At 34.7% G+C, this 22,602-nt stretch overlaps 1 protein-coding gene across 8 annotated transcripts in view; it reads right to left on the reverse strand.

The window, feature by feature from the left end:
- Positions 1-22,602, reverse strand: part of LOC105211593 (axotactin) — a 336,600-nt gene that overhangs the window by 126,916 nt on the left and 187,082 nt on the right. For 4 of the 8 annotated variants that reach the window (XM_054230128.1, XM_054230135.1, XM_054230134.1 and 1 more), the window contains exon 1: positions 20,809-21,053. The exons of 1 other annotated variant lie outside the window; for it this stretch is intronic. The gene's annotated coding sequence lies outside the window, so the exon portion shown is untranslated. Of the gene's footprint in view, positions 1-1,038; positions 1,281-20,054; positions 20,178-20,637; positions 20,785-20,808; positions 21,054-22,602 lie in introns of those variants that run through there. 3 more of the 8 variants (XM_054230131.1, XM_054230132.1, XM_054230129.1) reach the window with 3 other exon arrangements.

The following is a 22,602-nucleotide window of genomic DNA, read 5'->3' on the forward strand; positions in this document are numbered from 1 at the left end:
GTTAAACCGTGAACCAGTTTCTTAAACAGAAAAAATCTCTTCAATGATGAAATACTAGCCAGTCTCTTGTAAATCTCTTCCAGTAGTACTTTTAATTGACCATATTACGTGAAAACATCATAAAATCCTTTTATGCTATGAAATGATTTAAACTATATTTTTATGGGTAAAAATATCAGGTTTTGAATCGGACGCACTAAGAACAAGACTGCTAACTTATTTAAAAAAACACAAAAATATCCTCTTTTGAAAAGACACTATTCATATACAAGTACAAACTGATTTTTTTCTTTATAAATGTTTATCGTTAAAAACCGGAATTATATGTACAGTAGTTTTCCGAAATAATGAATATTCGTTTTAACGAAAACCGCCTATAACGAACAAGCAAATTTGTTACATTGAGTACCTTAAATAACGAACATCGGAGATTTGTAAGTACTCGGTTTAACGAACAACATGAAGAAGACATATGAAGAAAGAAAAAAATCAAATAACTTCGAACCAGAATTAAAAATGAAACTTGAAAAAATTAAAAAAAGTGCAAATTAAAAAAAAGTTGAATTTTATAAAAAAGCTTAAAATTATTGGTAGCACCAAATATAAGTATAAGTGTCGGAATTGGTCCATTTTGGAAGAATTTATTGGATTTCGATTGTTTTGTTATGTTTTTTTTTATTTTTTTACAAATAATTAATAAAATAATTTATTAAACTGCAATTTACGGATATATAACTAATTTTTATTGAAAAACATACATCTAAGTCAGTACTCGAATTAACGACAAATTCGATATAACGAACAGGCCTGACAATTAATGTGTTCGTTATTTCGGAAAACTATTGTATGTGTATATTTTTGGAAAGCGGTTTGTATTAATTTTTACTTTTATTGGTTTTTTAAATTTTTATTAACACAAAAATTATAATTTTATACACGACTAATATTTTAAAATGGTAATTTTTAAATATTGTCATAGTAACAGGAACTAATTCGTATTTTATTCCTTACAGTTTTCTAATAACTATTTAGTATCACCTTTAAATGCGCCTTCTATAAATGCATCAATACATTATTACTTTCTCAGAAGATTCACCGCGAAGGCATTCTTAATGGCACACAGTGAGTAAAAGTAGGATTTTTAATGCCAGACTCTTTAAAATATTGTGTTTACACATATAAAAAATATTTATACACTTTCAAGGATTTCACCAAAGGCGCCAAGCAATGCTTTATTTTTACCGCAGCGGAATCCTTAAGTGTTTGCCGCATTCATATGACAACACATTGACGGAGAGCACAGCACATTTACACACGCGTCGAATTGCTCACTCGCACTCGCATGTCCTACGAGTGCCAGGATGTGAGCAAAAATGGAAATAACGCAATTTAATTTGTGTTTGATTAGGCATTTAATGATGGAAGGACTCAGTGGCGGCGATGACAGCGCAGGCGATGACACTCGGAATCGCGGGTGGAATTTTTTTGCTTCGCTGCTTTTACTTTTACTTTCACTTTTTCATTGTTTTTGCACACGCATCCAATCTTATTGATCCACACTTCGATGGAAATAACACTCACTGTGTGGTATGCAAAATGGTTACGCATATCCTTGCCACACGCACATATATGTAAATAAAGTTTCATATATATATATATTGGCAAACTTGACTTTGCTTGGAAATTTTCAAGGCACAATGCGAAATATTTTTTGTTGCACAGGACGAAACTTCAGCAGAGCATTTACTCAGTCACAGCACTTCTAACATATTTACATATTTATATACATATATTGTATGTGGGCTGGGTTACTCGAGTTTAATGTGCCACATTAGCGACATTTCATTAAATTTTCATTCACTTTAGACGCCTTGCCAGCGTTTATCCACAAGTTGTACACATATTTACACACACATACATATGTGCAAGGACATAGCCTTGCTGCCGCGTATCCTTTGCGCGTTGTCCTTGAGGTGCGCGCGCAAATCGCATGACATCACACCAACATTATATTTTTATTTTCATTCACTTTCCACCTTACGCGCACATTTCCTTTTTCGCTTTATTTTATTTTATTTTTATTTCACTTTAATGCACTTGTTTCTTATAGCTAAGCTTTTTAATTTTATTTTCATTTTTATTTCTATTTTTAATACACATTGAATTTTATTGCACTGCAGACTTTAATTGCCTGCCTGCATGCACATGTGTGTGCTTTCATTGCAACAACACAACAGATTGCATATCCTTTAAGGACACTCCACACTCTGCACTCGGCGCGCACTCTTTACACCACACCGTACACTTTGTGTGCGCCTTTGTATGCTTTGAGCCGTTTTGCGTTCCCGTTCGTTTAGTTTGTTGCTCAAGTGTCGCTTTCTGCTCCGTTTGACCTCCGACATACGACTAAATTTGTCGGAATTGGAAAAGTGGTGCCTGAGTGGCTCAATGGTTAAATAGCTGAATGCATCAGCGTTGACTACTTGAATGTGGTTAAGGAGCTAAGTGGTGCGGCAGCGGTTTAATTCAGCTGTTGCGCCATACCGTTACTTTACTCGCACGCTCGCTGCTATTTGTTAGCGGGTGTGTGGCTTGTGTGTGACTCGGTGTGTGCGAGCGTAGTTAGTTTACTAGCTAGTTAGTCAGTTCGTTCGTTCATACGTTGGTTGGTTGGCTAGCGTGTCTAGTATTTATAAGCTAATGCTATAATTTCAGTACCACAAGCCGCCAGCAACGACAGTGACACCAACAAAAACAAAAAACAAAGCAGCGCAGCAACAAATACATTAGCGATTCTCATAAATGGCAGCGAATGAACGAACTACACTCCATGGCCACCTTGCCCATGGGTAGTTGGCAACGTTCTGGATATCCGGGTGCGTGTGGCGTAGGCGGGTGTACCTCGGTTATTGCTATGTGTGAACTATGCTTGAAGAATACCCAGTTAACATCGAGCTGTTTCTTGATAAAACTCCTATTAGTAGCGCCATCGGAGGATATTTCCAAGAGAAGACACTCTCGCCACCTAATTACTATTTGGATGTGGATAGGGATCTCTTTAGTCTTAAACAGAGGAGTCTTGACGTCTGCTCAGAATAAGCTGGAAGCTTTTCTTGGTCTTCTTTCTTAAACCATTGCCGAGCAATGGTTGTCTTAGTGACGTAAACTAATAAAACCTGGATTTAAACTTAAAGTTCTCAAAAGTTATTAGTTAATAGGCGTCCTTATATAGGAAATTATTATAGATCAGTAAAACATTTCGTATTAGGTCTTAGATCTCTAAAATATTTTACTTTTTATGGTATTTATCTTCCTTTGGGTCAATTTGATTTGCGGTGCGGGAGTAATTATAGCAGTTATTTAAGGAAGGTTTCCTTCGGAAATGGGCGGATAACCCATGGGAACCTGGAAGTATGCTGTTTTCGTCCGTTAGATATTTGCTATTACGCTATTAAATGCGCGGAACTAACCTCAACTATGTTTCGAACCTGAATGCTTTGTATCACACGTTGCTGCAAATCAATCAAGGTTTCCGTAACGGAGCACAGTTCTTGATATGGGCACATATAGCCCACTAAAGTAATTCCAATCTACATTCGACTAAGGATCCCGTTAGAGGTTCGAGCAGCACACATTCAATTCAGAGAAATAAGTGTCGATTTCAGTATCATGGGTTTGGTGGGAATTGGGAAATATAGGTGCGCATCTTCCATTACGGGCAATGTATGTGTGTCGTCCATTGCTGTGTTAGTGCATTTAAATGGTAAATTGTTTATTATCTAGTTTAAGTAGTCTGGACTTGGGTCACTGCTACCGTTTAGTAGCCCATTGCTGCTTAATTTGTATTACACACACACACATGCATTTGGTATTTGGTATTATCTTTATAGGTGCTCGGTTGGTTTATGAATTAAATGGATTGAAATTGGAAAATTACACCCACTTTAATGTCGCTATAAATTGTATCTGAGCGCACCAATGCAGGCATTGCTGGTGGACGCGTAAACAAGCACAGATACATTCGCAATTGCATTGAAGTAAATAAATGGAATATTCATTGTTCATTGTTTTTGCGGGTTCATTAAACGTTCGTGACTATGGTGCTCGCCTAAGATGTGTTGCAACAAATTTAAGCATTGATAGCAAGAATAATCTTTCATGAAAGTGTCACAAATAAACTTCTTAAGTGATTAATGCCACTCATGTATGCACATTCTGGGCGCTGACTAAGGCAGTTTACTTTTTTGAAGAGCAGCAATAGAGCTAAGAAATCAAAAAAAGGATTTGGGAAGGGAAAGGTACTACTGGACAATAAGCCCGAAACATTATACCAAGATGGCTGAGTCTCGAAGTCTACTACCCAATCGATCAGGTACAATCTTACAATTTATGAGGTGGGTCAGCGATATCAATTCATTCGCCGAACAGAAAAATTCTTCCAACAATTTTTGCCCTCGAAAATAATTAAAAATTATCTAAGTTATAGTATAAGACACTCTCAAGATGTTTGAGAATATCTTTTTAAATTGTGTGTAGGATATATTCCTTCCATTTAAAGGGGGATCTAAGTCGAGGTACTGTTATGTTTAAGTAGTTTACTTTATGATTGGCACATTTTACATCGATTTCTTAATTTGTCGTTGAGCCAAATTCTGTTCTAGGATGAGTCAAATTTTTGGGTCAATGGATATGTAAACATGCAAAATTTGCCGCGTTTGGGACTCAGGGCAACCTGAAGAGACAGCTGCCATTTTATCTAGAAAACAACGGTTGGGTATGGTTTGTGGGCCGGTGGTATTATCGAAAATTGGACTCAACGGATGGACCATCTGAGCCGCAGCCGCGTCTCAATTTTTAAAATATAAATGCCAATGAATGTTCTTTCGAATGATAATAAACATTTCCCATTGAATTTGAATTTTCTGTGTTGTTTTTTTCTTTAAAAATGTAGGGAACCTTTATATAAGTAAATAATCTGAAATTTATCTAAATGTCATTTATTCTAAGAATATATTGCTTTAGCTTTCCAAGCATCAAGTGTATTCTATGATATAAAATATATAAGTACATATATCATAAAATAAATTATAAGCTAAGGACCAATGTATTATTATATAACTACTATTAGAGATAAGTTAAATAATATAAGTTTCAAAATGTAATGCTTTTCACTGACGGAAATCAAAATTTATCTTAGTTTTAATCTCTGTTTCTTTTGTCAAAATCTATGCACCTCATCTCCTAGATACTACTGATAAGCTTAATGACGATAATGATCATAATCAACATAGAAATTTGACACCTAAGCATTTTTTATAATATGACCGCCGCTACCGCTAAGCCACTTTTCTCTCTCTCTGTTAGTAATGCAAGAAATTCAGCACGCTTATCTTTGTTTAAACTAATAACTAAATTGTTTCCCCGAAGGTACTCGCACATTCCAGCATGAGTGCAGAGTACACAGAAGTCGCTTTCAATTTCGACGTTCGCAAAATACTCATTACTTCCTTTTATGTTTGAGTAATGCTTGAACTTTGATCTGCGTAATTGAAAGAATTTTTGTGCGCCAAGACATCGCAGCAATAAAATGCAGTTGACTTTGAAAGAAGCTTTCGCCAAAATACACACGATTATGTACGTACATAAATGTCATCAATAAATATGTGCTGCTGAAGCTTGTGGGAGGTTGTCGGCGATTTTCAATCGCTGCCCAATTAACAATCATTTTAATAAAGATAATTAAGCGAACACAAAAGCTATCAGCAGTTGTTAACGCGAATTTGTTTTTTTTTTTCGCTTCGCCTCTACGCCGAAGTGGAAGTGAAGCGTAAATGATTAATTGAATTAGAAACGCTCTTCGGACGACAGACAACAGAAGGCACAAGCAATCTTTGGCGATTAATTGGATTGTCTGTTAGTTGAAATTGCCAAATACTTTTAAAGTTGAATAATCTTCGGCGCATTTGATTTAATGCCCTGTGTTGAGTAGAAGAAAAGCTACGCGCATTAAAATACGACGGAGTGATTGGAAATTCATAAGTACTTGTAGTGAGACATTTAAGTATGTGTCATACTTTGTATTCCTAATAGTAATTTTCTTACGTAATTAGCTTAATGGAACTTGAATGTGGAAATTTTATTTTAATGGTTTTTAGTGATTTATTTTTAGTTTACAATAGCAATTTTAGTAGATATATATATACACATATGCCATATTTATTTAAAAGTAGTCTCATTGATTTTGTAGTGATGTCGTCTTTAAATCGATACAAATTTATAATATCTGCTTTCAATTTCTGTACAATCAAAAAAATCAAAGATGGATTATGACATTCAGAAATTGGCACAATTCAATAAAAAGGTGAATGCCATTATCACTCACGGTTGCAGAGTTTGGAATACGTGACTGATGTTGACTTTGCTTTGGCCTATTTATATACACATATACCACTTAATGACGAACACAATAAAATGCGGTCGTCAATTATAAAACAAACATTATATGGCGAAATTCTTTTAATAGAAATAGACTGGTCAATGATCTTTGAGTACTCAGCGGTTTAAGAGTTACTCAACAACAGAGTGCGTTAGATAAGTCACTTTATGAATTATCAGAGCACCAATTTGAAGAAGAATAGAAGCAATTTTAATGTTTTTCGCTTGGATAGCCAAAACGAATTAGTTTTCTATTTGTTCTCAGTAATATGATAAAGGGAAAGAAAACGGAATCCTTGAAATCTATTCGATTTTGTGGGTTTAATTTTGAACTCGACCGACTCTCTTAAATTCACGACCGAACATTAAGCGAGTTTATGAATTCTGGAGAAATGCTTTCCTCTAAGAAAAATGGGTCAAGGCCTCTTTAATCAATATCGCTAAGGAGACAGCCTATTGCAAATAATTTATTTTAGTTTCTCAGATTGAAATCACATACGTTGAATGTACTGAGTATGTAGTTGAAAAATCATATCTTATATTGATAAAGAAAAAAATATTGAATTGATTGTTACGTCATCATCTGATAAGTATTGGCGTTTATTTTTGAACGTTTTATCAGCTTATGAGAGTCTTAAACAGTAAGTTCTAACCGTTTTGTGTGGATTATATCAGGCAAAATAAGCTAAAAGGCAAAATTTCTACTGAGGAGATACAGGAATGACCCCAGTAGTTGCATCAAATAATTTTACTACACCAAGATTACGTACAGTTACAAGTCAACAAAATATGAATTTTGTTATTAGTTTCTACAATGTTAGTTTCCCCTATTGTCATAGACTTCAATGTGTGTACCTTAATAACGTAAAATTTTTAAATAAATTTATCATTTAAAGAGATAATTGTGCCCAAAATATTTTTTTTTTACTTACTGAGTTATCAAATTACCCTCGTACTGAATATCCCAGTGGTAATGATTTGACACCAACTTTAAAAGAAATGTAATGTTATAGCCTTTTCGTACAGGCGTTAATTGATCAATTAGCCGGTCTTTGCTCGATTAACGCGCTCATTTAGATCGATTTATCATACAAAAGAAAAATCTTATTTTACTACATTAATTTTTAATCGAATACAAATCGAGTTGAAAATTGAATGAAACTGAGTGTGTGCGTGTGGTTAACGCTGTAAATTTGGTTATAGTTATTGATAAAATAGTAATCAGCTGATGAAACTTGCCAATTTCTTTTGAAGAGCAAAAATAAACAAATAAGGAAAGGCTAAGTTCGGGTGTAACCGAACATTTTATACTCTCGCAATTTATTTATTTAACTTTATTAATATTATATAATACACAATTTGACCCACAAATTCGTCATATATATTGTATAAAGTCCATTGAAAGTTGGAAACACTAATATTAGGTTAGAAGTACCGAGGTCCTCATGTTCGATATATGGGGCCTTGACAACCTATGTTCCGATTTCGGTGATTTTTAGAATGGGGCTTCCACACTATAAATACAGTATTTGTGCAAAGTTTTGCACCGATATCTTCACTAGTGCTTACTTTATATATTGTAATGTAAACGTTTCAGATCGTCTTCAAAGTTCTGGTATATAGGAAGTAAGCGTGGTTGTGAAGCGATTTGGCCTATTTTCACAACATATCATTGGGATGTAAGGAAACTATTACAAACCAAGTTTCATTGAAATCGGTCGAGTAGTTCCTGAGATATGGTTTTTGACCCATAAGTGGGCGACGCCACGCCCATTTTCCATTTTCTAAAAAAATCTGAGTGCAGCTTTCATCTGCCATTTCTTATGTGAAATTTAGTGTTTCTGACGTTTGTGGTTAATGAGTTAACCCACTTTTAGTAATTTTCAACCTAACTTTTGTATGGGAGGTGGGCGTGGTTATGATCCGATTTTTTTCATTTTTGGACTGCATTAGGAAGTGGCTCAAAAAAACGACTGCAGAAAGTTTGGTTTATATAGCTCTATTGGTTTGCGAGATATGTACAAAAAACTTAGAAGGGGGCGGGGCCACGCCCACTTCCCCAAAAAATTACATCCAAATATGCCCCTTCATAGTGCAATCCTTCATACCAAATTTTATTTCCATAGCTTTATTTATGGCTTAGTTATGGCACTTTATGTGTTTTCGGATTTCGCCATATTGTGGGCGTGGCAGTGGTCCGATTTTGCTCATTTTCGAAAGCAACCTTCCTATGGGGCCAAGAAATAAGTGTGCCAAGTTTCATCAAGATAATTAATTTTTACTCAAGATACAGCTTGCACAGACGGACGGACGGACGAACGGACGGACATTCGGATTTGAACTCCACTCTTCACCCTGATCACTTTGGTATATATAACCCTATATCTAACTCGTTTAGTTTTGGGTGTTACAAACAACCGTTATGTGAACAAAACTATAATACTCTCTTTAGCAACATTTGTTGCGAGAGTATAAAAATGGCAGTGTGAAAAGCAAAAACTGGTTACTTAATTATAATCTTAATGTATTTAATTAATTTGATTGTGCGAAAAGACTTTTACTTGCTTACATCATATGTATATGTATGTTTTTGATGGATCTCAGTGTATGTCTGTAATTTGGCGTAGAAACAATACGTAACAATACATACAATATTATTGGAAGTGTAATCATTTTTTTCTAAACATATTTCTCAACTATTTGTGTTTATTTAGCAACAACAAAAGTACTATTTATTTTTTTTTTTGTTTTTTTAACAAAAAATCGGCTAAACCAATTTGTATGTAATTTGTATTTGTAGCAATATGCATGATTGTTTTCCGTGTTCTGTTCTGTTTGTACAAATTTTCCATAGCCTACATATGAGAGCGCTGAGCGCACAACAACAAATACAAATATGTTTATACACCTACTTTGCTATTTTCAGATTTCAAATTTAAATTTAGCCGTCAATGTCAAAGCGTCGCTGACAGTGAAATGTTAGCAGCAATCAACAAGTAGCAACAACAATAAATACGATTTTTCTTGTTTTTTATAGCAAACAGCTGATCGAAATAGAGGCTTTGCGTGTACGAGTACACAGGGCGTATACCATCACATGTTACTGAGGGAGTTCCAGAGCCACACTTTCGCACATTCATACATACTTGCGAAAACGCTCAGCCAACTCCCTTTTGTTAGCAATTACAAAAGAACAAGTATCGGGGAGTCTATGGAGTGCCTCAACGAACCAGTTGGCAACCAGTTAGGGCCAACTAAATAACGTTTCATTACTTCTGTCACGTACGAATTTGCCGGCGACGGAGCGGACGGCCGGTTGCTATGTTGCCGGCAGTGACGCGCTCCATTGATGACGACAGCGCTGCTTGTTGTTCCAGCGTGTGGAGGTGTTTATGCGGTGCACTCATGTGATCGGCTTGGCAATCGAAGAGTCAACGGCGAATGCCAAGCGTGGAAATTACTAAATAAGAGTCTGTGTGCATGTTTGGCGCGAATAGAAAATATTTCACTATCAATAGTTTTCTGTATGTGCCCGTGTACTTGCAGACCTACACGTTTGAGTAAATATGTATAAATTAGTTCATTTTGTTTGTTATTGTTGTTTTTTTCTGGCTTCTGTGGTTCCTCTCATGCTTATCGCAATTTTGTTTTGATTACATTTTCTATCCATTTAAAAATAAATTGATGTGGTAGTAAATAAAATAAATTGATGTGGTAGTAGGGCTTTGATGTATGGATGTACACAAAATTGTCTGCAGATATGAGGTGTAATTTATTTGTATGTTGAAAGTTGGATTGAAAGTAGACAAGTGAGGTGTTAAGTAGTTTGATAAAATTTTTTGTCGTTTTTGAGCCTTGAGACATAAAGTAAATATTTATCGAAAATCAAACCTTGCAATAAATAATTCATTCACAAACTTAATGCGCAAACCAACTCAAAATCAGCTGATATAAAGAATGAATTGATAATATGAATTCTAGTAAGTATAGCAGAATTTTTAAAAGAAAGGTATAATACTAGAAACGAACTCTAGATAATAATCATCATGCTCATGATCATTATATCATTATTATACACATTAACTTATAGTCCATTCCAATACGTTGTAAACAAATTTACATATTGAATTGAAATATGTATTATATTATAAAAAAAAAAAAACAGAATAAAATATTAAATATGCGAATACTGAAAAATACTCGAAAAATCGTTAAAATTCTAAATATAATAATCATAAAATTTGAAAATTAATCCGTGAATTCATGGAATTCGTACATATCCCGATTCGGTAACGACGGCTGGTTCCACTTTTGTTTAAAGAGTCACACATATTTGTCATTATAGTAATACCCGAGATACACATGTCATAAAAATACCATGATAAAGGTATTATGGTATTGTGTTTACTTTTGTTCACAGACATCAGATATTTGAAAAAAAAAAATGTAAACAATAAATATTTACCTATGGTTAATGAATCTTTAAAATTACAAAAAAATGACAAAAATACCCATTTTCTGCACAAAAGACAGAGGTAGTTGAAATATATTTTAAAAGCCTACATTGCTCACATGGTAAAGTGCTGGTATTTGGTGACACACCTCTGGTATTCGTACGAACGTATTGTTACTACATGTGTGTCTCGGGTATAAATAATTTTGAAAAATGAACATAAAATTTAGAACTCAGCTTTGGAGTTGGAAAACGAAATTAGACTCCTAATATTATGACCGCGAAGGAATTACAACTTCCGGTTACTTACTATACCCATATAAGGCAAGAAAACCACTTCAGATAAGAACACCATATACAGCACTGATTTTATATTTTGAAGTAATATTAGGAGAGAAGTAAAGTTTAGTTCCTAGTTTTTCGGCATTTCACTCACATATGTTCACTTATACTATATGTACCGGAAGTGAATGTTGACTTATAGCCTTTTCGCACAGGAGTTAATTGTTCAATTAACCGGCCCTTACTCGATTAAGGAGCTGATAATCGATACAAATCATAATACAAAAGAAAAATCTTATTTTACTACATTAATTTAGAATCGTGTACAATTTGAGTTGAAACTGGAATGCATCTCTGCAGGTTACTGTCAACGTTGTAACTTCGGCTGTGTTTATTGATAAAATAGCAATCAGCTGATGAAACTTACCATCTTCTTGTGAACAGCAGAAACGAAAACCAATAACCGTTGATCGTTTTCTTAATGAATTAAATTAACTGGTGTTGTGCGCAAAGGCTATTCGTTCATTTGGTCTTATTTCAGTTTGACAATTATTCAAATATTCTAAAGATATTTCTTTGCAGTCAATATTTAAAAATACTAGTTTGAACAATTTTTTAAGAAAATTAATGAAACTTTCACGACGGGTGAATTGCGGTTTCAGAAATTTGCCTGTTTGGATTTAACAAGCTATTCAAAATGTCATTAATATCGAGTTCCGTTCCTTCGGTAATCATTACCGTCAATATATTCGATATTAGCGACTTATAGTAACAAATTATGTAAGTGGATAACAAACTTTAGATTTAATATGCTTTGGCGAACTGTCTATCATTAAGTGGCTCTTTAACCTTATTTTTAACATGTGCGAGAATTTAATATTCGGTATGTACTTGTTGTGTTTGCACTTCGCTGCGCACAGCTGTTGAAACCGGCCGATGTGTCATCACGTGAGTCTTGTCAATTATTTTAATCATGAGCTTCTTTATGTGTTTGTTTTAATTAAATATGTGTCATAAACGTCAGTTCGTAAGACAATATGAGAGGTTAATTAGAACATACATACATATACTATATATACTCTTACACTTTTTTAAATTGATCAAGAAAGAACTGAAATATGTAGCTGCTTAGCAGAGAGAGATAGAGAGAATTTTAGGAGTCAGGAATGTTTGTTAATAAGTGCGTGCGGACCAATACTTCTCAGTAAAATACCACTCTACCACGTTTTAAAGGTGTTGTGGTGGTCTAACATAAGGGTTCTTAAGTAAATTAGACCAGTTTAAGAGTTGTAATGAGTACGATAAATACAAAGGGGAAAGAGTACACAATCATACTAACATATATACATACGTACACCAACAACTGTTGGTATGCACGAATGCTTGCGATTTCCAGTTACATGTGTGATCATAACTCATTTGACATTTGGTTAATGTTTACGATAATTATTTATTCTTTATTACCGCCTCGGCCACTGTGTCAGGTGTACCAACAATGTATAATTGTAAATATGTATGCCAGTTTATTTGCATTGTATTTAGTGGTGTAATTAACAAGTGCTAATGACAATTGTTACACCAATGACATTCAGTTTAAAATACTTACAATATATGAGGAAGTTGTTAGCGAAGCTCGGGTGTTGGAGTATACGCTGACAGCGGCAGTGACAGTGACAGAGTGCACGACTAATAATAACTGGAGTGTCGAGTATACACCTGAGGTACATACAAAGCTAGACTACAGGTCTCACATGAATATGACGAATTAAAAAGATAGTCAATTGTTACGGTTGTGTTTGCGAATAGAAATACACATTTATAGCTTGCGAAATGAATTTCTACTCGCTTGAGTTAACTGTGAATAGTTGGGCGGAATGAGATGACACTTTTATTATAGCCACATTTATACTATTAAGCCGAAAATTTATTATCATTAGCAAATAAAATTGTGGAATACAAGGAATTTTTAATTTGAAGCACAATTTTGCACGAATGCTATATAAGTACATATACATAGTATATCGAGGGGAAAATTCCGCTTGCGTTACCCGCATTATTCACAGTAAATTTATGGAAGGTGAACTCCGCAATGTTAGACACAGCATATAACAGCAATTTAAATTTAATAAATAAATAATAATCCCTTCACACTTATTATTTGCACTTCTCTACTTTTTTATAAATACTAGACCTGTTTACTTGATAAGCAAGTCGTAGACGAATGACCAACTGTAGTGAAATTTCGCTGAAGTTAACGCTGTTAACAATTCAACTGCCAAACATTTGCTCCATTTGTTTGTTGTTGGGTTAGGTTTCGGGATATTCAGCAGGTTGTTGCGGGTGTGAGAGTTCTTCGATGGAATTGGAAAATATGTGGAATTCAAAAATTGTCTTTTATTACTTCTTTGAAGCGTATGTGACATACAAATATAATAATTCGTGACCTCAAAAACGTGAGGAAGACATGGTTCCGTTAACAAGTACTAAGCACACGGATTTCATTTTATTCCATACTTCTGAGATGGGAATTCTTTAGTTTCTTTCATTAACATATTTTACTTATTGTCCGAGAAATATACTGATTATACGAGACAGTCAACAGCATGTTAGGAAGACATATGAAGATCAGTCATTGTAAAAAAAAAATATTTTGCAGAAATTCTCACAACTTCATGGAAATTATATTGTTGCTAAATTAAAAATATATATATTATGGTTTCAGGTTTGATCTACGACAAAATATTACCTCGGACTCGGAAACTACCAGAATTTATACTCTCGGTTTATTGATCATTTTCATGCGGTCAAACTAAGAATTTACCGGATGTTAGCTGCAGAAGCTGCTTGGAAGAGGCTGAGATAGAGCTTCCCAACATTTCCTTTTTGAATGTCCGGCTTTCTCAAAATCTAGGTAAAAGTTCCTTAGAACTCACTTTTTTGGGCATCTTCGAATTACCGAATATAGAAGTAAAAAAACATCAGCAGATTTCTGCTTGGTTCTAGGCGCTTTATTGATACTTAAATTTAAGTGAGGGGTTTAAATTTTTTGGCAATACAAAGGACTGTCCTTAATAGTCAAAGTATGTTTCCTACTTAGGGAACAGCATTCGTTCCTAACTTAATCTTATTGATCATTGAAAATGTTTTAATTCAAATTCAGGCATTAATGTTAATTAAATGCACTTATAGTAAAAATATTTTAAATTGTATAGCAACAATATTCATAATAGCCTTACAAAAAATAATAGGAAATTGATAAAAAATAACACTTAGTGTTCATACAACCACATACTATTAATTTCACTCGGGTCTTAACGGCGCCTTTCGAGGTCTATAATTCTATCTAACTAATAACTCAACGAAACTTGACAGATCGGAGGTTAGTTTCCGATAAATGTGTTGGCGTATGCGCCACCAGTAAATCAAAATTTTCTCTTAACATATGTATCAGTTAGGCTTAAAAAACCTGGACGAAAGTTTATGAGAGTTTCCGTCCTCATTCAACCCTGAATATTTGTATTGTTATTCAAATTATTCCTACTTATTAAATTGTTACAATAATCTATGATCAAAATTAAGTTTCTCTTTAGAATCTTCTCAGATAGTTATTTCCACATATTTTAAAAATATAATTTATTTTGTTTTTGAAGGGAAACCCCAGCAACAGAGCAATCACCACAATAAAGCGCCGCTCGATATATGCAAATATTCTCATGTGTTCACAAAATAATTGCATAAATGCTAGTGGCTTAAATTGTTATTACTATTATTCACAACCGAAGTGCCGCAATTACCAGTTAGTTGTATAATCATATTAAAGTACGCAATATCAAGAGCATTACGATATTCAAATTTCGCTGTTTTTGTGGTTTTGCCACTCGTGAGCTCACGCTCAATTCTCTATTAATAATTACATGTACGACCTATGTATATATAAACTCACATGAATGTGCGCAATCTTGCAGTGTTTTCATAAAGACTTGCTGAGATAAGAAAGTGACGTTGCACAACCATTTGGACTGACGCAATAAATAATTCGGACTACGGAGCCTTTCGTTTGTTTTTAATTTGCGAACACCTAATTTATATTTAGGCTGTCATTGTTATCAGTATTAGATATTATTGAGATATTAAATCAGTAACATACACACATGGATATAATACACACCAAATACATACATATGTATATCTATAAAAGGCTTACTTATTTTTCGATAAAGCAAATAAGTTGGTGAAGCATTGAAGTGCTACAGTTACCCATATATTGATTATTACATTCTCATAACAGAATTGCATTTTATTTGTTTACTTAGCGGCCGACCCTTGTCTTGGACAGATTTGTCAACTGCACATTCTCTGAATAGCCATTGTCACCTGAATACGTCATTCAGATTGTACTGCGATTTGAAGTATTTGGACTTCTTCTGTTTGCCAACAGGTTGGAAACGATTTCATTTGCCTATTTGAAAGACAAGTGACATTCAGTCCCATTTGTTTTGAGAGAATGACTATACCGTTTGGAATCCTTCACGTGATCTCAATTGGATCTAAATCCGGTGTTTGAGGAAAACAACTTGAAGTGGTAATATGTTTGCTAGAACACCCATCGAGGCGGCATATCCAAAACATGAACATCGAAACCCATTGGCTAATGCCTTGGTATACTCCTTTCAAATCAAAGCAACGTTCAACCATATGCTTGAGCTTCTTTAGTTGTAAATAGATTTAAGATTTTAACACTTATTGTTTTATAGAAATATTGAAGAAAAAAGGAGCTATGGTCATTGGTGAGATCCGAATAATTTTTTTCTTGATCTCGCAAACCCGCATGAGATAGCGTGGATACCAATGGCACCAGTTTAGAATCCTTATGACTAAGGTGAGGTGAGCTTTAGTGAAGGCGAATAGCTCGGTAGACCTCCTGCGATTCACCTTAGGCCAGTTCATGTTATTGCAGAGTCTCTACATGATTTAAATTATAATATGAACCATTATTTTCATGAGACCATTTCGGTATCACCTTGCAAAGCATTCCAGATCATATTACCATGAGGACTTACTTCTTATACTTGGGTTCTCTTGGTTAACCTGCCTCAAATCCATAATTACCTCCGGCATATCCGCTGATATTTTTAACAACAAAAACAACAAATTACAATTTGCAGTGCAAATTAAAGAAAAAATATTTGCCTTCGCAATTTGACTGAAAAGACCAGTTGGAATTTGCGTATGCAAATTAATCTCGAAATTTATGCGTAAATTTTCCCGAAACTAATAACTTGAATAAATGAAAGCGATAGACAAAAATTCACAGAACAAATATGACGCAGAAATTCTGATAATAAAGTTGGTGTTATTGGCCTACTTGGACAGCGGCGATGCAGGCGGCCAATGCTTTGGATGTAAGCACCTATGTGTGCCGAAGCATTATGCCAAATTCGTGCCGAAGCAAAGCCAACAAGCAAACAATACCAGAAGAGTAAATACTTGCTCATTTGTGTCAATAAAGTTAGAGATAGGCAAGTCAGGCCGTAATCAGCGTTTATGGCGCACGTCGGCGGGTGGAGACAGAAACGGAAAGCACAATATAAATAATATAAACGAAAGCAAAAATATGTAAATATTTTGTGAGTATTACTTTTAATTAACCTGTTGTCAGGCTGCACTGAACACTTATTTGTTGTACCGTTATATAATTGCGGAGATAAGCGACAGATTGCAATGCGCGCATATGCGAACTTCTTCAAGTGCTTTCGCCACTTTCACGTAAGGTATGAGCTTCCACATTTTTGGAATTGAAAACGGCAATAATTTGTTCAGGTATTAAATAATATTAATTTTACTTTTATGTGGTTAATTTGTTCTTTGCTTTTTGCCACTATTTACCTTATCGCTGAGTATTCAAGGCCGCATGTCAATAGACGATTTAAAATTAGCAAACAAGGAAATTATTTCATGCACGAGTTGAATGTGTTAACCATGTGAATGCGATTAATACGTCATATTTGTTTAATATACTGTGGCCACCTTATCGCATATAAATTATTTTGTAGTTACATACTTGTGTATTATGAGGGCGTATGTAATCGCGGTTCGCTCAACTTATGGTCAATATTGTCGGCCTTCTGAGCGTACGACCCATCATTCATTTTTGGATAATATTCGACCGAATATACCACGTCCAGCATGCATAGAAGAATGTATGTATAGCATCCCGTATCTGAGAGTGTACACGAAGACCGTGGAGATACGATTCGGTGCCGTTCGCAGTAACTCTGACTGACGTAGGGAACTGCTTGGCGCATTTTACGTCGATATTCTAAATTGAAAGCGAAATAGAACTGAAGGCGCTTGACCTAACGATATCGCTTTGCTCTATGGGCTCTTGGAAAATTCCAAGAACATCCGACATTTTCGAGCCAAATTCTGTTCTGCGATGAGACACATTTCTGGCTCAATTGGTACATTTCTTCATAATGATGATGGTGAGAACGTAATCGTCAATCGCGCCGTTGATAACCGACTACTTCATGCATGAAATTGAAGCTTGTAATCTCGGCGACATTTGGTCTCAACAAGACGACGCCACTTCTCACAAATCACATCAATCAGTGGATTAATTGAGAGATAATTTCACGTTTTGGGCGGGTCGATTGGCCACCAAGATCCCACCGTTAGACCTTTTCCTGTAGCGCGACGCCACGCCGGTTGTTAATAATAACTAAATTTACAGCAAATAGCTAAATTTCTGTTCTAAATAAAATTCTAGATTTAGCCTTTACAAGAAATTGAAGATTAAGATCGTCACTGAGAATATCGTACAAGCACTCCTTGAGATTGAACAAAAAACCGTGGCAGCGATCTTGGTTAATTGGCTTAACAAGATGAGATAGTAAAACACCGAGACTTATAATACATGGAATTTTGCACCAAAATTGCATTATTTATAATATTTCTTAATTCTCGGAAGAAAACCTCAATGCGAACCACCCAGACTCCGTATATGCATTGTAAATTTAAAACAAAATTTTTTTGGCGCCAACTCTCTGTCGTGATTTATATACAATTGCTTGTGCTGCTTTCAATATTAACTTTTACATTTCACAATTTGAAAAAATAGCGCTTTAATTAACACTTCCTCTGACTTACAGAGACACAATGAGTAGAGCGAGCGGCTTGAGTTAAGGAAACTGGCATGTCACATGACAAATGTGGAGGTGTGTGCAACGAGTAGATAGCTTTCAAACGCCGATTCTTTTGTTGTCTTTCAAGAATTTCGCTGCTTACGCGCATAGAGCCGCTCTGAGCACTTGAGCCATTTTGATTGAGATAAAGACATTAATCTTGATTGCAAATAATAACACTTGCTTCCTCACCACACGACTTATATATCGTACGCTTAAAAATATAGTGTACTTTAATACGGATTCATGTGAAAGTCCCATTCTCTTGGGTTGAAGATGTGTATTTTCACACAGAAATTAATGTATTTATGTATGTATGTCCATTTCAAGGGCTCAGTATGCAACCTTTTCGATATATCTCAATAGATTTAAAATCGCATTGAAAAAAATCAACCCGTAGAAAATGAACTCATTTGAGTCCGTAAGGCTATGGAAGATGTGCAGCTTGCAGCCTCATCCTCAGCATGTTAATTTGTGTCACATTTTCCTACGTGATTCATGTCGAAATTTAAGCTTGCAAGCGTTGATTGATCTAAAATGCGCAGCTCTTTGGACTAAAATAATAAAAATATACCGACACTTCATACATCAAAAGCACATTGTCATATTAGGGAGGAGTGAACTGAGTGAATTATTTCATAAAACAGTGCAAACAGTGCAACAGTGCAACGGTTACTTAATTTTGAATAATTAATAATCAATCACTCGTATGGAGAACTCAAGACCTCGGTAAGATCAATCCTAATGATCTACTACTCTTGAAAACCTTAGGTTAGGTTAGGTTCCTGTACTACTGGAAAACCCACTAGGACAGTTAATCCCAGTCCGTTGTGAAGCCGCGAACTCCTAAAAAAATGTCTGAGTCACTCGAGTGACGAAAAAACGCTTTGAGCCTTTAACGAATTTGTAAACGATCCTTATTTGAAGATGTTAGTACGTTCGTGTCAAAATAAAAAAAATCTACCTCATAGCCTTTTACATGTGATAAAATAAGTATATATTAATAATTGTTTTATAATTGGTACAACTGGTCTTATTTAGTTCAATTACAATGGAACTCGATCCACCCTAATGCATCTATATATCTTAGTTTCAGTTTACTTATCATCAGCACAGCGTGAATAGGAATTGTAGGTATGCGACAATGTCCGAGAAGGCATTTCGTTATTTTCTCTAAATAGATGACAATTGCCCAGTTGAGGCCAATTTGATAAAATCATGCAAATTTTCCAAAGTTTTCTGCACAAACGGATTTGCTTAATGTTTTCAGTGGAGAAGATAAAATAAGAATATAAATCCAAATCTCTTAAATTTCCCTTGATAATTAGGATCCAAAATTTCTTGAAATCATACGTTTGACCATCCAGAGCGAATTAAATCAATATAGTTATTATTTCTCAGGGTCGATATACCAAAACTGATATAGATTAATAAAACCCCATGTATTGAGAAATATTTTTATAAAAATATTTGAGCCATTCGAAGACATTTTACGAAATTCGACAAAGTCATAGTATAATCAAATCTGAAAATGGTTGGATAATTGTCAAGGCACACACAAAATTAATCAGGTTATTTAATAGAAATTAAACGCAGCGGAGCCATTATTCGTTGCCAATATTAGCAAAAATTTTGTTGGAAAAATAAATATACGTGTCACTGAAAAGGTCTAGTTCAGAGAGACTATTTAGTATAATTACCAATAAAGTTGTTCAAAATCACTCGGGAGATGTCAAACCGACATTATTGGCACGTAGTCACGTTTTTAGGTTATTTGAGTCAAAGTGTTAAGCGCTGAACTGAGAAGTGGGTTAATGTATGTATATTTAACACTAGCATTACAGCTATGGGTCTAAGTATAGGAACGACTTCAATGTAATTAGTATTTAAATAGTTGAGAGTTTAATTTAATTAATTGTGTTTTCAGAATCTGTGCTTTTAGATATGAATAAAAAATTACATTCAACATAAAAATATTTTTCTTCATATCATAACATGTTAGTAAATCGAATTAAGATTGGCCAATTAAAAAAACAACTGAAAAAGTAATCAATCATTTTGACAACTATGATTTTTTCTTCATTATAAATATTTAAAAGAATAAACACATAATATGGAATGTATTTTTTGCACTATCTTATAATAGTTAATAATTTCATTGGATAATTAGCTGAGATCACACTGTTGGATGACCCATACAGCCTCCATTACATGTGCATTCTTTAATTCGCAGAGCTGACAACTGTTTCTATTTAGAGCTCGTGCTCTATTCAGCGCACTTACTGCGATCTTCAGACAGCAGACACTACTTTTAAGCGCAGTACACTTGACTTGTATTCAAATGAATGAAATGTAAAAATATTTAGACGCTAAGCACTATTATTGCATTTATTAAATATTTAATGTGACACCAATGTCAAGCGGTGTGACAGATGAAAGAACACAGATACACACTTTTACTTAAACTGCTGCGGAGCACCGTGTAATTGATATAATATCTGCCGCCTCCAAGAGCATTTAAAAGTACACTGTAATTCAAAATTAACACAACAACAATAATATCTATATATGTATGTATATATTTTAGTGTGTGTTTTTATCAAACTGTAAAGGAACTTGAGTGCCCGGAGCACCTGTGGCTGTATGATAAGCACAACGAACCGCACGAACGCAGCGCAGAACCGCAACTGATAATACGCGAACAGTGCGATCGCAATGGATCCCCGAAAAACAGTCAAACTTTAATGAAATCGGACTACACACACTTATACATATGTATCTACGTTAGAGGCGTGAGAGCGTTTGCCTATGCGGAGCGCAGTTAGCGCGCCGGCAAAAGCTAGTTGGAGATACGCCAGTCATTTGCGATACATGCCGGTTTCTCGCATGCGATAAAAATGTGTATTCGTGAATGAACGAGGTAAGTGAACCACTTTGCGATTGTGAATAAATTACCTTTGCTTCTATTTTGTGTTTATATGTATAGGAGCATATTTATTTGCATACTGAGATTAAATTATTTGAGTTTATTTGTATAAACATAGTATGTCGACAAGCTGACACACACACACACACTGGCACGTACACGTGTGTTTTATTTTAGCACACGCAGACATTGGGGAAGTATTAATGAAATCAGTTGGTTGGTGATCCCCAGTACGTCATCACTGCGAACAGTTCATACACCGAGGAAAAAATAATATTGTAGAATAATTAAAAAATAATAATAATCCCAAAAAATATATATTTCTGTTAGCAAGCTGTTTTTATTTCATTATATTAATTCCTTAGTATAGCGTATTGCATAGATACATATGTACTTACGGACTACATATATGAATGCTGATATAATATGTAATCAAGAAATAACGTTATGTATTATAAAGCAGAGAGCTGCAACGGGTATATCATTTTCGTGCACACTCGAATGTCCACTCTGATTTTGTTTGATCAAACTTTTCGGTATGAATACACGTATTGATCGTTTGGAGACATGTTCAAAACGAACGAGCCTTTCGCGACACTCGAAACACAAGCATATATGCTTGTTTTAACAGAGTGCCGAGTTGACACTCGTTTGTGAACGAGCTGGAACTCTAACCCGATCGTATTGAATGTGATCGAGTCACACACGAGTGTGCACAAAATTTCAGAATATGTATGTATGTAATTGGCAGTCATGCTATTATTGCGTAGTGATTGTCAACGATTATTGGTTTTGTTTGTTTTGTTTACTTTTTATAATTCATAATGACAACGATAGAAAATTCGGGTTGTGAGAACATTTCCAATGGCACAAACACCTTATCTGGTCTACACCTGAAATTTGTGATTTAAAAAAAATTAAAATATTTAAGTACAATGAAATGTTTTTTATTTATGATTTATGAATTAATAAATAAAAGAAGTTTTGAGTGAATTCTATTCTTAAATTGAATTATTCTTTTATAATATGTACTATGTACGTCTAATATTCAAATTATTCAACCAAAAAAGCTAAGACAGAACGCGTCATCCCGACGCCAACATACATACATATGTGTGTACGTATGTTTATCTGTTATTTTTTGGTCTTCGAGTGCCACTCGAGTGTGTCGATCACAATCAACACGTGCACGACACACCCGAAAATATAATATACATAAAATCCGAGTTTGCTGCTTGCACTCGAAGATAGGACCGTCGTGATTGTTCGTTTGCGTTATTTTCGCTTCGGGTTCCAAACTCGATCGAACACGTGTTTCAAGA

Source organism: Zeugodacus cucurbitae, chromosome 4 (genome assembly GCF_028554725.1).
Source record: "Zeugodacus cucurbitae isolate PBARC_wt_2022May chromosome 4, idZeuCucr1.2, whole genome shotgun sequence".
Classification (NCBI taxonomy): Eukaryota; Metazoa; Arthropoda; class Insecta; order Diptera; family Tephritidae; genus Zeugodacus; species Zeugodacus cucurbitae.